General features: G+C 45.1%; 1 protein-coding gene across 3 annotated transcripts in view; it reads right to left on the bottom strand.

Moving 5' to 3' along the window:
- The window catches only part of LOC145405226 (uncharacterized), a 52,366-nt gene that overhangs the window by 14,741 nt on the left and 22,996 nt on the right, over positions 1-14,629 (bottom strand). The gene's annotated exons all lie outside the window — the stretch shown is intronic.

Raw genomic sequence — 14,629 nt, 5'->3', positions numbered from 1 at the left:
TGGTGATCAGAAATTTTCCTGTTGAATATATTAATCTCTGACCATAGACTATATTTTGGGTGGGTCATAAAGAGGATGGTGGATGAAGGGGGCTCGAGGGGGAAATTAATTTATTTTGGACTGCTATAAGGATTTGCTGTTTCGTGTGCATGTTAGTCTTCACCAAAATCCGTCCTGTCGTTTAGGAATCCGATGGCAGGAAAACAGACAGTCACGCTGAATATCCTAACATAATGTAAGAATGCGACCAAATATAAATTATATCACCTTTCAGTCTATGGATGTGAGAGTGAGGATGATCTAGCGAAGAGTAAGGTGTTGTGGTTAAGTGTGAGGGTGATAGGGTGAGGTGTGAAGGTGATATGGTGAGGAGTGAGGGTGACATAATGAGGTGTGAGGGTGATATGGTAAGGAGTGCTGAGGTGATGTGGTAAAGTGTGAGGAAGGTATGGTAAAGTGTGAGGGTGATATGGTGAAGTGTGAAAGTACAGGGTGAGGTGTGAGGGTGAAGAGTACATTATGAGGGTGAGGTGAAGTGTGAGGTAAGGTATTATGGGAAGTCTAAGAGTGTAGGGTAAGGTGGGGTAGGCGATGCTTGAGAGTAAGAGAAACAGGGGAGTGTAGAATGAAGGTAAAGGGTAAAATAAAGACAAGGGTGATGCAGGGTGAGGGTGAAGCAAGGTGGAAGTATGGCAGAGTAATGTTGAGGCAGGGTGAGAGTGAGATAGAATGAGACAGAGTGAGGGTAGTGCAAAGCATGATGAAAATGAAGCAAGATAGGGACAAGGAAGCAAGAGTGTGTGGGATGGTGAGGGAGAGGGAGAGTGAGGGAGAGGCAGCGTGAGGGTGAAATAGAGTGAGGGTTGAGGGAGAGTGAGGGTGAGGGGATCACTATCAAGACTGGTATGCATAACAAAGAGTGAATGGAAATCGGTCACCCTTGGCTGGTTACACTACTCTCTGGCAAGGTCACCCTACCTCACCCTCACCCATCCACTCCCTCCTTTACCTCCCCTCACCAGCACCCACACTCATCCATCTCATCTACGGAACATCCACCATACTCTCAATTTCACTCCCATGCATCCATACTCTCAACGACATCCTCACCCTCACTCGCAGCATCCACACTGACCCACCCCACCTTAGCTTTCACCCTCACCATCATCTCCACCTTCACTCACAGCCTCCAGACTCATCCACCTCACCCTTATCCTCACCCCCACCCTTACCTTCACCCTCATCCCCACTCACAGCATCCACACTAATCCATCTCACCCTTACACTCTCAGCATCCACACTCACCCACCACACCCTCACCGACATTACAACACCCACTCATCCATATCCATTCTCACTCCACCTCACCCACATCATCTCTGAAGTTTCCACATTCATCCACACTGATTCACCCACATCCACATTCACTTTCACATACCCATTCATCAACCCACATGCAATCAGCACATTCATTCATCCATTCATGCATATCCACACACACACACACACACACACACACACACACACACACACACACACACACTAATCCACATCTAGTCACCCACATCCATGCTCATCCACACCTATACCCACCCACACCCACATTCACTCACTCGACCATTCATCCATAACCATTCATCCACATTAACAATTTCATATCCATTCATCCATTCACTTCTGTCCACTCATCTACGTCCACTAACGTAATTAATTCATTCATCCACATTCTCTCAGCCACATCCATTCATCCCCACCATTACCACTGGCTTCCACATTCATTTACCCTCATTCATCCATCCATGCACATTTACTAGCCACATTCATTCATCCATATAAATAACCTACATCAGTTCATCCACATCCACATTCTCTCATCATTCATCCGCATTTAATCATCCACATCCCTTCACCCACATCCATATTCACCCACACCACCGTCACTGACATTCATATTCACTTCCTCACTCGTTCATCCTCACATCCACATTCAATCATCCACATCCATCCATCACACATCCACATTCACTCACCTTCATCCATTCAACACACATATATTTACATTCATCCACATACATCCGTACTTACCTACGTCCACATTCACATATCCATTCCCATTCATCCACACATACACTGGCTCACCCACATTCAAACTCATCCACATCCACATTCATCCACACCATCACCACTGGCATCCACCTTAGCCTATCATCATCCACTCATCCATCCCTACTCCATCATTTTACGCAATCGTCCACACAGATTTACACCTCTCTCTCTCTCCCCCTCTCTCTCTCTCTCTCTCTCTCTCTCTCTCTCTTCATTACCTACCACTTTAACTACCACCACAATTACCCCTATCAGAGAACAGCTACTAACATCACAAACTACCACCACTTACAACTACAACCACCACAATCCCTCACAAATACAACCATCTTCCATCAACAACCACAACTACCACCATCCGACATTTACAGCTCCCACCACCCTACAATTACAACTACCAACATTTCTCACAGACCACCACAACTACCACCATCACTCATCTCCAACCACAAATAACGCCAGTTCATCACTAACCATAACTACCACCATCTCATCACAAACCACAACTACCACCATCTTATCAACAACCACAACTACCACCATTTTTCATTAACTATCACAACTACCATTCTCTTCCAACAACAACTACAATCATCTCTCACCGACAACCACAACTACCACCATTTTCATTAACTATCACAACCACAATTCTCTTCCAACAACAACCACAACTACCACCATCTCCCATCGACAATCAAAACTACCACCCAATAACGAACAAAACTACCAACATCTCTCTCCAGTAACTGCGTCTACCACCTGCCCTCAGCAACTACCACAACTACCACCCTCTCCGCACTATTTAGGGAGATTCCACCACCACCACTACCACAACTACCACCACCCTGCTGACCCCTGGCGAAAGTGAAGGTGAATGGGTGGTGGTAGCGATGGTGGTAGGTAGGCCCCTCCCTCTCCTCCCCACTCCCTCCCTCTCCTCCCCACTCCCTCCCTCTTCTCTTCCTCCTCTCGGATCCCTCTCACCTCCTCCCCTCCTGTCTCCTTCCCCCTCCCCTCCCTCTTCCTCATCTCATTCCCCCAGCTCCACAACTCTCCCTTCCACTCCCATCTCTCCTCCCCTCTCTTCTTCTCCACTCACCCCTTCCCCTTCCCCATCCCTTTCCCTTCCCTTCCTACCCATGCTCCTCCTCCTCCTCCTCCTCCCACTTTACCTCCCCCACCCCTCCTCTCCCCTCCTTCTCTCGTCATTCATATCTGTCTTCAAACTTCTCTTCAGCCTCTACTCTCTCTCTCTCTCTCTCTCTCTCTTCTCTTCATCTGTCTTCTCATTTCCCTTTCTTCCATTTCTCTCTCCCTCTCCTTCTTTCTCTCTTCCTCTCCTCTTTCTCTTCTTACTTCCATCCGTTCCTCATGACCCATCCTTCCCTCCCTCCCTCCCTCTACCACCACTGCCACCACCACCATCACCACCACCATCATTCATATCCCACTTACCACCACATTCACCTCTACCACAATTACCACCATCACTGACTCAGTTACCACTACCACCACCTCAACTACCATCATTAACTTTGCCATAACTACCACGACCATCACCATTTACACTACCTCTTGTCATACAGTTACCATCGCTACCACCATAATCCCCCCTACCACAATTTTCACTCTCACCTTTACCACACCTGTACCCTCACCATATGCCATAACAACCATTACTACTACCACCATTATCGCTCCTGCCACAACTACCACCCCTACTACCATTATCTAGGACAGCAAACCTCAGCTACCACCACAGCACCACAACAATCGCCTCTATCGCTACCACAGTCATGATATCAACAGAGATAAAGGTTACTGAAATGCCGACATGAGAGAAAACATCAATACTAAGAACAATACCATTACAGCACCAACAAGAACAGCTAATAATAATAATAATAATAATAATAATAATAATAATAATAATAATAATAATACAGTATAATATTAACAAAATGTGCTTTCTTCGACCGTCCACCTGCGTCACTGCTTGAAACGGTAAGGAAATCAGCATTCCATATGACAGTCTTCTCCTTCCTGATCTGTTTATGATCAAGTTAGTTCAGTGATCAAAATGTAAATGGACTTTTGTCGAAGGTTCACGTAACGTCCATGTAGGTCCACCAAGATCAACTCTAGATCTATAATGTTTTCTTCTTAACTTGGCCCAAACTTCTCTCTCTCTCTCTCTCTCTCTCTCTCTCTCTCTCTCTCTTGCAGTTTATCTATCGTAGTTCAGTGGCTCAATAAAACAAATACCTCAGCTGTATATCCCTTCTACAGCATCTCTTCGTGACTAGCAGCATATCCTTGTGTTAACCTACTGTTACAACTGAACATTCAAGATGGAGAGATGTTAATTTTAGGCCAAGGTATAGGAAAAAATTAACCATGTTCTAAGGTCCATCCAGAAGCATTTACATCCATTCGGTAGGTTCATCCAGCCCACGTCAGGTGTTGTCTGGCGTCCCACATCCACCTCGGCCCATTCATCATACTCCACATTATTGTACAAACATTCAGGTTCAGCCAGGCCAGGTAAGACGAAAGTGAGGCAGCCCCATTCACCCCACTTCGGGTCATTCACTTTCATTCAGATATATTCAGGTCACCCCCGATCTATCTGTGTGTGTGTGTGTGTGTGTGTGTGTGTGTGTGTGTGTGTGTGTGTGTGTGTGTGTGTGTGTGTGTGTGTGTGTGTGTTCATATCCAGTCAGCAGTCCAGGTATACTTCAATCACTTCAAATCAAATTACGTTAGCACAGATCCATTAAGGTCATTCATGTTCTCTGAGATATTTATTCAGGTCAGATGATATCCATTTAAATCGTGTATAAGATATTCATCATCAATCTGGCCGACTTTGTGCAATTAAATTAATTACACAGATCTTATAAGGACCATCAGCTCCATTCAGGTCAAACTTATAAAGCAATGCGCATTAAATCCATCGAGTCCAGTTAGTGATTTGAGAGATAATGGTTTATAATTTATTTATTTACTTATTTATGCGTTCATTCATTTAAATCTGCACAGTATGTATTTTTAATTCAAACAGGAGGGGCGGTAGGAAATGGATAAGTGGGTGGGGATGGAAGGGCAGGAACGACTGCGATGGAGGCAGGTGGCTGGAGCACAGCAGGAAGAAAACACGCTGTGAAGGCAAGACTGAAGCCAAAGACTGAAGGCAAAGATACTCCTAAGAAATTCGATAGTGGAGATTCAGAAATTGGGGAAACGGACGAGGAAAACAGTGTGTGATAAGCTAGAGAGGTTGTGGGACAGGGTGAAGGAAGGAGGTCCTGTGGATGAGTGAATGCGTGGTATTGGAGAGGTGAAAGATTAAATCAAAATTTCCCCCAAGCAAAAAAAGCAACCAAATATGAGATTGTAAGTACATGCTGTCCTCATAGGCCCTGCAACTTGGATCACAATAAATAATAGCAACAATAATAACAACCACAACAATGTAAATCACTATTACAACTCCTACTACATTTTCTTAATAATCCTATTTCTTCTACTGCTACTACTACTACTACTACCACCACCACCACCACAAGTATTACTATTTCTACAACGACGGCGACGACTGCGACTACTACTACTATTATTACTAGTACTACTACTACTACTACTATTACTACTACTAATACTAATACTACTACTACTACTATTAGTAATAAAGGGACAGGTGTGTTGGGCAGGTGTTCTCCCATGGTCAAGGTTCCTTCCTCTGTTTTCTCTTCACCCCTCCTCCTCCTCTTCCTCCTTCCCTCCCTTGTTTGTCTTCCTCCGCTCCTCCCTCCCCCTCCTCCCCACCGCACTTCTCTGCTCCACCTGCTTGCTTCCATTTATTTTCTCACCCCTCCTACTCACCTACTTCTCTACCTACTTATCAACCTACCTACCTACTATACCTAACCTAAATATCCCCAACTACCCACTCACTTACCCACTTTCCCTTCTCTCTTACCACTTACCCACTCACTTACCCTTCTCTTAGTCAACCTACCTACCTACAGGCCTACCTACCTCTTCATCTGCACATCTGCATCAATAATACATTTCCACATCTGACCTTTCCATTTATACTTCTTTTAACATAACTTGACCTAAAACTACCATCTGTCCATCTTGAATACTGAGTTGTTCCAAAAGATTAACATTAGATTATGGCGCTAGTCATGAAGAAGTGCTATGGAAAAGATGAAGAGCCATAGTATTATCCTTTTTCTGATGATGACCTACATGTCTTAGCTACAAATGGGGAAAAAAAATCTGAAATCTTTTGGTCTTGTTTGCCTCTGACCTATCTTCCTACCTGTCCAAATATTTACCTACCTACCTATACCCGCCTACACCCTACCTACTGACCTTCCTCATCCTACCTATCTACCCTCTCTGCCAACCCCTCTGCCCACCTACCTACCAACACTACCTACCTACCGACCTTTCCTACCTACCTATCTACCTGCCTACCTACCCTCCCTCTGTTAACCCCCTTCTATGGATTATCTGGGAACTGCACGAAAGGTTACGAACTCGTGATGATAATAGCACCCCCCTCCCCTCCCCCTCTCTTTCTCTCTCTCTGAATAAAAATAATTGCTAACGGAGGTCCAAATCCCTTGAGTAATGAAGGCAGAGGGAGGGAAGTAGGGAAGGAGGGCGAAAAGAAAGGAATTAGAGAAAGAGGTATGGGAAAAAAAAGGGAAGGGAAAGAAGGGAATGAGAGAGGGGAGAAAATGAGAAACAGAAATAGGAAAGGGGAGAGAAGAAACAAGTCATAAAAAGAGAAAGAGGAGAGAAGAGAAACAGAGAGAGAAAGAGAGAGAGAGAGAGAGAAGGGGGGAAGTGAGAGGTTAGGGAGAAAGAGGAGCACAAGGATGGGGAAGGAGAGAGGGAGGAAGGAAGCGAGAGAAGGGAAGGAACAGTAAAAGGAAAAGACAAGAGGTGAGTCACGTAATGGAGGAAGGAAGGAGGGAGGGAGGAAGGGAGAGAACGAGGGAGAAGGGGGAGCCACAGCAGGTGAAAAATGGAAAATATATAACAGGAAGGAAGAAAAATACGAGGAAGGAGGAAGTAAAATTGCAAGAAAGAAGGGAAAAAAAGGAAGAGGGTGAAAGATAAACAGATGAGACCAACAGGAAGTGTAAGAAAAAAAAAACGAAAGAATGGAAAGGGAAGAAGGAGAGAAGAACAGAAGAAGGAGAGAAAACGAGGGAGAAGGTGAATGAGTGATTGAGGAAGTGAATGATGATGACAGATTGATATAAAAGACATGGAGGAAGTCAAGTACGATGAAGGAAGGAAGGGAAAGTGAATGAAGGAAATGGTGAAGGATAAGAGACGGAAGAGAAGAGAAATATAAGGAAAAAGGAAGAAGGAGAGGAAGAGAAAGGATGGATGAGGAGAGATGATGAAGGAGAGAGTGGGGGGGATGAAGGGAAGGAATAAAGGAAGAGGGAAGACAAAGGAAAGAGGAAGACGGGATGGAGGAAGTGAAAGTTAAGGAGGAAGGGAAAGTGAGTGAAGGAGGGAAGAGGAACATAATATTTGCTGACCTTGCAGACATGTTGATCTCCGCATCTCATTATTTTCAACTCTCTCTCTCTCTCTCTCTCTCTCTCTCTCTCTCTCTCTCTCTCGTTATATCTAGCTATCTACCTTCCTCCTTACCTACCTCTCTAAATGTCTCCACCCATGACTGTCACTCTTCTTGCCTCTTTCTTTCTATTAACAAAGAGTACCTTTCTACTTAACAACATCCCTCCCTACCTACTTCCTAACACAGCAGCCTCCCTCCCTATCTCCCTCTCGATCTACCTACCTGCGTCCCTCATAATCCCCTCTGTAACAAGCAGAATGGAAAGGATCATTAGGTAGTGTACGTTGTTGGTCATTACATTTGTACTCTCTGTTTATTTCCATTCCTAACCCCTTTCAATCCTTCCTCCCTCCCTCCTTCCCTCCCTTCCTTCATGCCTCCTTCCCCTCCTACCTCCCTCCCTCCATTCCTACCTTCAGCCTTCCTCTGTACCTGCTTGCCTTCCTCCCTGTCTGTCTGCTTCCTCCTATTCCTATTTACCTCATCCCTGCCTCCTGTACCTACCTGCCCCCTACCTGCTTTGCTACCTGTGTGTCTGCCTTTCTGTCTGCGTGTCAATCCCCCCTTCCCCTGATCGATAATGCGAGGGGTGTACTCTGACAAACACACGCCAACACCACCAACACCGACACCAACCCCTCTGCTCCGTGTCATAGGGGGGAGGGAGAAGGGGGAGGAGGGGAAAGGGCGCCACACCTCTCTCTCCTCGCCTCAAGCACTACACACACACACACACACACACACACACACACACACACACACACACACACACACACACACACACACACACACACACACACACACACACACACACACACACACAATATTAAGACAACACCACACTTCCATCCCCACCACTACACTGTCAATGGTCGATTCTAGGGTCATATTCTCGTCAACTTTAAGACACTTTCTAACGCCTTTTTCTTACCAGTTTATTGACGTGCACTGTATGTTTACCCCTTCACTCCGATAACGTCTAATTATTCTGTTCCTGATACCACAAAGTGATTTTATTTTAGTTAATGACAGCCTCATAGGAGAGATGGTGAAGGCTATATATCCTCTCAAGATCGATAACTATAGTACGGTGAGTGCGGTAGCTGAAGGTGGTAATAAATAAATAAATAAAATAAAGTCACTGAGTTGAAAGGATTTGATATTGTTATTTATGTAGCCTATAACGATTTTATAATTACATAAGGAACACACAAACGATGGTATAAGAGTTGCAAAAGCCTCTTAAGCCGACGAGAGTATGACCTTGGCAGACTGACACCACAGGAAGGAAGGAAGGAAGGAAGGAAGGAAAGAAGGAAGGAAGGAAGGAAGGAAAGAAGGAAGGAAGGAAGGAAGGAAGGAAGGAAGGAAAGAAGGAAGGAAAGAAGGAAGGAAGGAAGGAAGTGAGGGAGGGAGGGACGGAGGATGGAGGGAGAGAAGGAAAAACGGGAGATGATTCAGGAGAGTATGAAAGAAAAATAAGTGGAGGCAAGAAGACAGACGCAGACTATATAAAGAAAGAAGGAAAGGAGAAAGTGAGAGAGGCATCAGGGGAAAGGAGGCGAAAGAATGAAAGAGGAAGGAGTGGATGAAACATGAGTGACAGCCTGTGGACAGAGGGAAGGAGGGTAGGAAAAGGTGGAGGAGGGATTAAGAGAGGGAAAGAAAATAAGGAAAGATGAGAGATAGATTACTTGAATAAGGAAGAAGAGAGGACAGCCACGGACTCACAAAGCGGAAAGAACAGAGTGTGAAAGGGAATGATGTGGAGGAAAGAAGAAGGACACGGACTGCATAAAGAAAGAAAGGATAGAAAGAGAAAAAGAAGGAGGGAGGGTGGGAAACAGAGTGAAAGAAAAAATATATATACATAGAGCAAGGAACGTGAACATGAAAGAAGGGAAGGAGATGGCATGGACAGAACTGAGAGAGAGAGAGAGAGAGAGAGAGAGAGAGAGAGAGAGAGAGAGAGAGAGAGAGAGAGAGAGAGAGAGAGAGAGAGAGAGAGAGAGAGAGAGAGAGAGAGAGAGAGAGAGAGAGAGAGAATGAACACAAGGAGAAAATGAAAGAGGAGGAAGAAGAGGAAGAAAGAAGAAAGATGCAGACTAAATAAAGAAAGGAAGAAGAAAAGGAGAAAACGAGGGATCAGGGGAGGGTGGGAAGCAGAGACAGAATGAAAGAGGAAACAATGGAGGGAAGGAAAGCGCCACAGTCTACACAAACCGAGGAGGACGAGAAGGAGAAAAATGAGAAGGAAGAGCAGGAAATCAAGAAAAAAAGAATGAAGGAAAAAGAAATTGAAGAAAGCAAAGGCCGGAACTAAGTACACAAAAGAGGAAATGAGGAAAGGAGAAGGAAGAAAGGGGGTTTAGGAGAGAGATTACAAAGAGAAGACAAGGTGAAAGGAAGAGAAACCTAGAAAACAGAAAATTCGGACCATAAAACACACATACACACGACCAAAACACCAAATCAACCCCTTCAGTGCCCGGACGAACTGTATCAGCTCTCACCCTGCAAGACACGAAAGACATGAACTCCTTCAGACCGTGGACGTCTTTACCTTATTCTGGCTTCTACTAAGACGATTTATTTACCTGAGGAGAGAAGAGCCTCGAGTTACAGGTGTTGGTCATCGTCTTCATTAACCCTTTCACCCTGGGTACTATTGTTTTATTGTATGGTTATATAGAGTCTAAAAAAATGTGTGTGTGTGTGTGTGTGTGTGTGTGTGTGTGTGTGTGTGTGTGTGTGTGTGTTTGTTTTCTGTTACTTGCACGTGATTTCAGCTATTGCAACTGGTTAATCCTTTGTAATGTTAATTCCGTGTGTGTGTGGCGTGTGTGTGTGTCCGTGTATGTGTGTGCATGTGTGTTTTTTTACCTGTTATTTGCAGGCAATGTCGCTTATTACAACTGGTTAAACCCCAGTAATGTTAACTCTGCTTTTTTTTTCTTTCTTTCTCCTTTTTTTTCTGTGTGTGTGTGACGTGAAATTCAAGGTCTCCGGTAAAGGTTAGCGACTGGCGACAGAATCAATGTCCGTAACATATTATGGAACAAATAGATCCACACACACACACACACACACACACACACACACACACACACACACACACACACACACACACTTCTGGAAACTCGTCGATGTAAAGTGTAGACTCATTAAAATTTATTGTTTACAAGGGCTCGATAATTTCCTTTGCCACTTGTACGAAATTGGCTGTATACGAGAGAGAAAGAGAGAGAGAGAGAGAGAGAGAGAGAGAGAGAGAGAGAGAGAGAGAGAGAGAGAGGTGTGACCTTAACCCATTACACCTCAGGGTTACTGCGTGTAGGGTTTTCCTGGAAGGGGGGGTCAGCGTGCCGCCCTCCGCCTACAAGTTCATAGTCGTAAAGCTATTAAGACAAGACTCTGGGGCTCCTCCCTTGATATAAAGTTAAAATTGTTAGTTTTTTTCTCGATTGAGGATGATGGACCCTAAAGTGTTAAAATAAACGGTGCATATTTTCTACTTACAGATTTTTAAATAAAGCATGGCAGAGAGACAGGTAGATAGATAAATAGATGACAGACTGAGAGAGAGAGAGAGAGAGAGAGAGAGAGAGAGAGAGAGAGAGAGAGAGAGAGAGAGAGAGAGAGAGAGAGAGAGAGAGAGAGAGAGAGAATGGAACGTGTTGCGAGGTCAGAGGTTACATTCCAGCCGAGGTCACTCTCAAGGCAGCGGAAGTGACACACACACACACACACACACACACACACACGGAAAAACACATACACTCATATATTTACATACATGCATACATACACACACGTTCACAAATCATCATCATAATCATCATCATCTCATCATCACACTTAATAGGTCGGGTATAAAGCAATATATGGAAAAAAAGAAAAGAAAATATCCCAGGAATTTAGCCATATATTCATCAGCCCTTGACTCTGCGTGTTCTGTTGGTTGTGTTTGCTGCCTCAAGACGACTTTGTTCATGTTTGGGGAGATCTTTTGTAATGAATAATCAGTGCAGTGTATATCAGACCACTTTATTTCGGCCAGTCTGGCTAAAATGAATAAAACTGTCTGGGGGTACCAAGCATTAAATCAAGAATACGTCACGGACTGAAGTGGTTCATTCGCCACTCATGCTTGAGATCGAAATTTCCACCTACCCTACAGGCATATGCCATCTACAGCATGTTCTTCACGAAATTAGGTCGGCCTCGCTGTGCCTGTACAGTAGGGACCATTCAATGGACTGCCCAATTAAAAGCGATGTAATCATGTGGAGCTTCATCCATACGTCATTCATCCACTTTTATTTTTTGTCAGCTCTTCTACTTCCTTTACATCTGTACCTCGGTTCTTAAACATTCACTCTACTGTACATCCAGCCATCCTCGCCAGAGGGTCGTCTTCTCGTCAACAGAGAGGGTTCCTCAAGAACCACTCTCTTACACTTTATTTCTGAATTTGGCACTTTGCTTTTTACTTGTATTCTATTTACACAACTTTTTATTTTTAAATATTAAAAGTGCTTGCAAAGTTTCTTAAGCTGATGAAAATACGGTTTTATGGATCGCATTCCTGTCCTTTAAGAAGGCACCTTAGCATCTTTTTTCTTATCATTTATTTATCTGGTAGTCTGTTATGTTCTTTCATGTTATTTACGTAACCATTGCTGAATAAAAACGACATAATTAACATGCAAAAGAAAAATTAGCCGTAATATGCAAATTAAATACGTAAGGCGGAGGTGCTGGAAAACCTCCTAAGCTGACCATGAAGCGATTCTTATCCCTTTACGCCTCCTGCCTTCACTCATAATGTGCCCTTTTCAAAGCCCTATTTATATCAATCTCTCCGCACGGCCATAACGTCTAAGCACTCCCTCTCACCTTCTTCTACACGTTAATCAATAGACTTCTTTACTCCACACAAGCACGAAGATAAACAGGCAAAAGAATGCATACATGAAAGCACTCACACAAAAAAAAACTCGCTTACACACAGACACACACAGGCGCATGCACATAATATGGATTCACACATGCTTTCAAGAACAAACACATACATTACATGCAAACGTACACGGCAAAAAAAACGCGCGCGCGGCACACACACACACACACACACACACACACACACACACACACACACACACACGCACAACGGAAGAGGGAAAGACTGGAGGAAGGGGAAGAGATGAAAGGAGCAGGAAGACAGGAACATGAAGGGAAAGGAAAGGGAGAAATGGAGGGAAAGTGAGAAGAGGAGGAGGAGAGGAAAGGGCTGGAAAGAGAAGAAATTTGAGGGAATGGAGGGAAAGGAAAGGGAGGGAAGGGAGAGGGTGGGAGGTTGGGGTAGGAGAGGAAAGGGGAGGGAAAGGAATAGAAGAGAAGGGAATGGAAAGAAAGGAAATAGAGGGGAAAGACAAAGGGAGGAGAGGAGAGGAGAGGGAAAGAGAGAGCAGGAGGAAAAGGGAGGGGTGACAAAAGAGGGGAAGGGTAAGGGGAAGGGTGAATGGAGGGATGAAAGAAGAGGAAGGGAAGAAGGTAAAGCAAGGGCGAGGGGAAAGAGGGGAGGGGAGGGAAGGGGCTGAATAGAGGAGAGAGGGAGTAAAGGGATGAGGTAAATGGAAGGGAAGGGGAAGAATCGATGGCCTCAATAGTGACACGTGTTTGGAGGGGAGGGGAGGGGAAAGGATAGGGGAGAGGAGGGGAGGGGAGGGGAGGGGAAAGGATAGGGGAGAGGAGGGGAGGGGAGGGGAGGGGAACGAAAGAGGGAAAAAGGAAGGAGGAACGGGAAGGGAAGGAAGAGAAGATGGGGAAAAGAGATGGGAAAGCAAGACGAAGATGAACCAGGAAAAAGAAGTGAAAGGGACGAAGGGAAGGTGGGGTGTGAAAGGGAAGATGAGGAAAAAGAGGGGAAGGAAGGTGTGGATAGGGTAAAAAGAAGGAAGAAAGGACGGAAGGAATGACAAAAGGACGTGAGGAAGGATGGGAGGGAAGGTAGAAGAAGGAATGGGAAGAGGACGAAAGGGAAGAAGGGGAAGGGGAAGGTGGAGGTGAAGGAAAGCAAGAAGAAAAAGGGGAAGGAAGGAGGAGAGGGTAAAGATGGAGGGGAGAGGAAGGAAGGGGAAGAAAAAGATGATGAAAGAATGACAATATGGAATGGGAACACCTCAGTTAATAGCTCTCTCTCTCTCTCTCTCTCTCTCTCTCTCTCTCTCTCTCTCTCTCACACACACACACACACACACACACACACACACACACACAAACACATTCCACAGCAGCACCAAACAGAGCAAGCAATGTTTAAGGAATGTTTGAGGAATGTTTAGCCTCCCTGACGACTTTACAACGACAGGGCACACGAGGCTAGGGAGGGGGACTTAGGGACAGGGCAGGGGGACTTGGGGCACCTTGGATGGCTGGTTATTGGGAACACAGCGGAGGGGATTTCGGGGACATGGTAGGGGTTAGGGAGAGGTGGGGGACTTAGTGGGGGAGCTGGTTAGGGGTGGGAGAGGGTTGGACGTGAGTGGAAAACGAGGAAAAGTAGAGGGAAAGGGAGGGGACGTGGAAGTGAAGAGGGAAGGAATGGGCCTGGAAGGGACGTGAAGGGGAAATATGATGGGAATATTTTGTGGAACTCTGGAGGTACAAGCATTAGGAGGATATGAAGTAAGCCTGTGTGGAAAGGGAGAGGTGGAGGGAATAGATTGCGGCAACACGACTGAAGGGAACGTGTGGAGGTAACTGTGGAGGTGGAGGAAACATACGAAGGTATTTTGAAAGTGGAAAGGAAAGTGAAGGGCTCATGGGAGAGGAAGGACCTACATTCTTTCACCTACTGATCCACCGATGCCACACGCTACCTGTAGCTTCACTTGTCCTTAA

Source organism: Coenobita brevimanus, chromosome 66 (assembly GCF_032717465.1).
Source record: "Coenobita brevimanus isolate Jiangsu-jjx chromosome 66, ASM3271746v2, whole genome shotgun sequence".
Lineage (NCBI taxonomy): Eukaryota > Metazoa > Arthropoda > Malacostraca > Decapoda > Coenobitidae > Coenobita > Coenobita brevimanus.
This window is presented reverse-complemented; position numbering and strand designations above follow the sequence as displayed.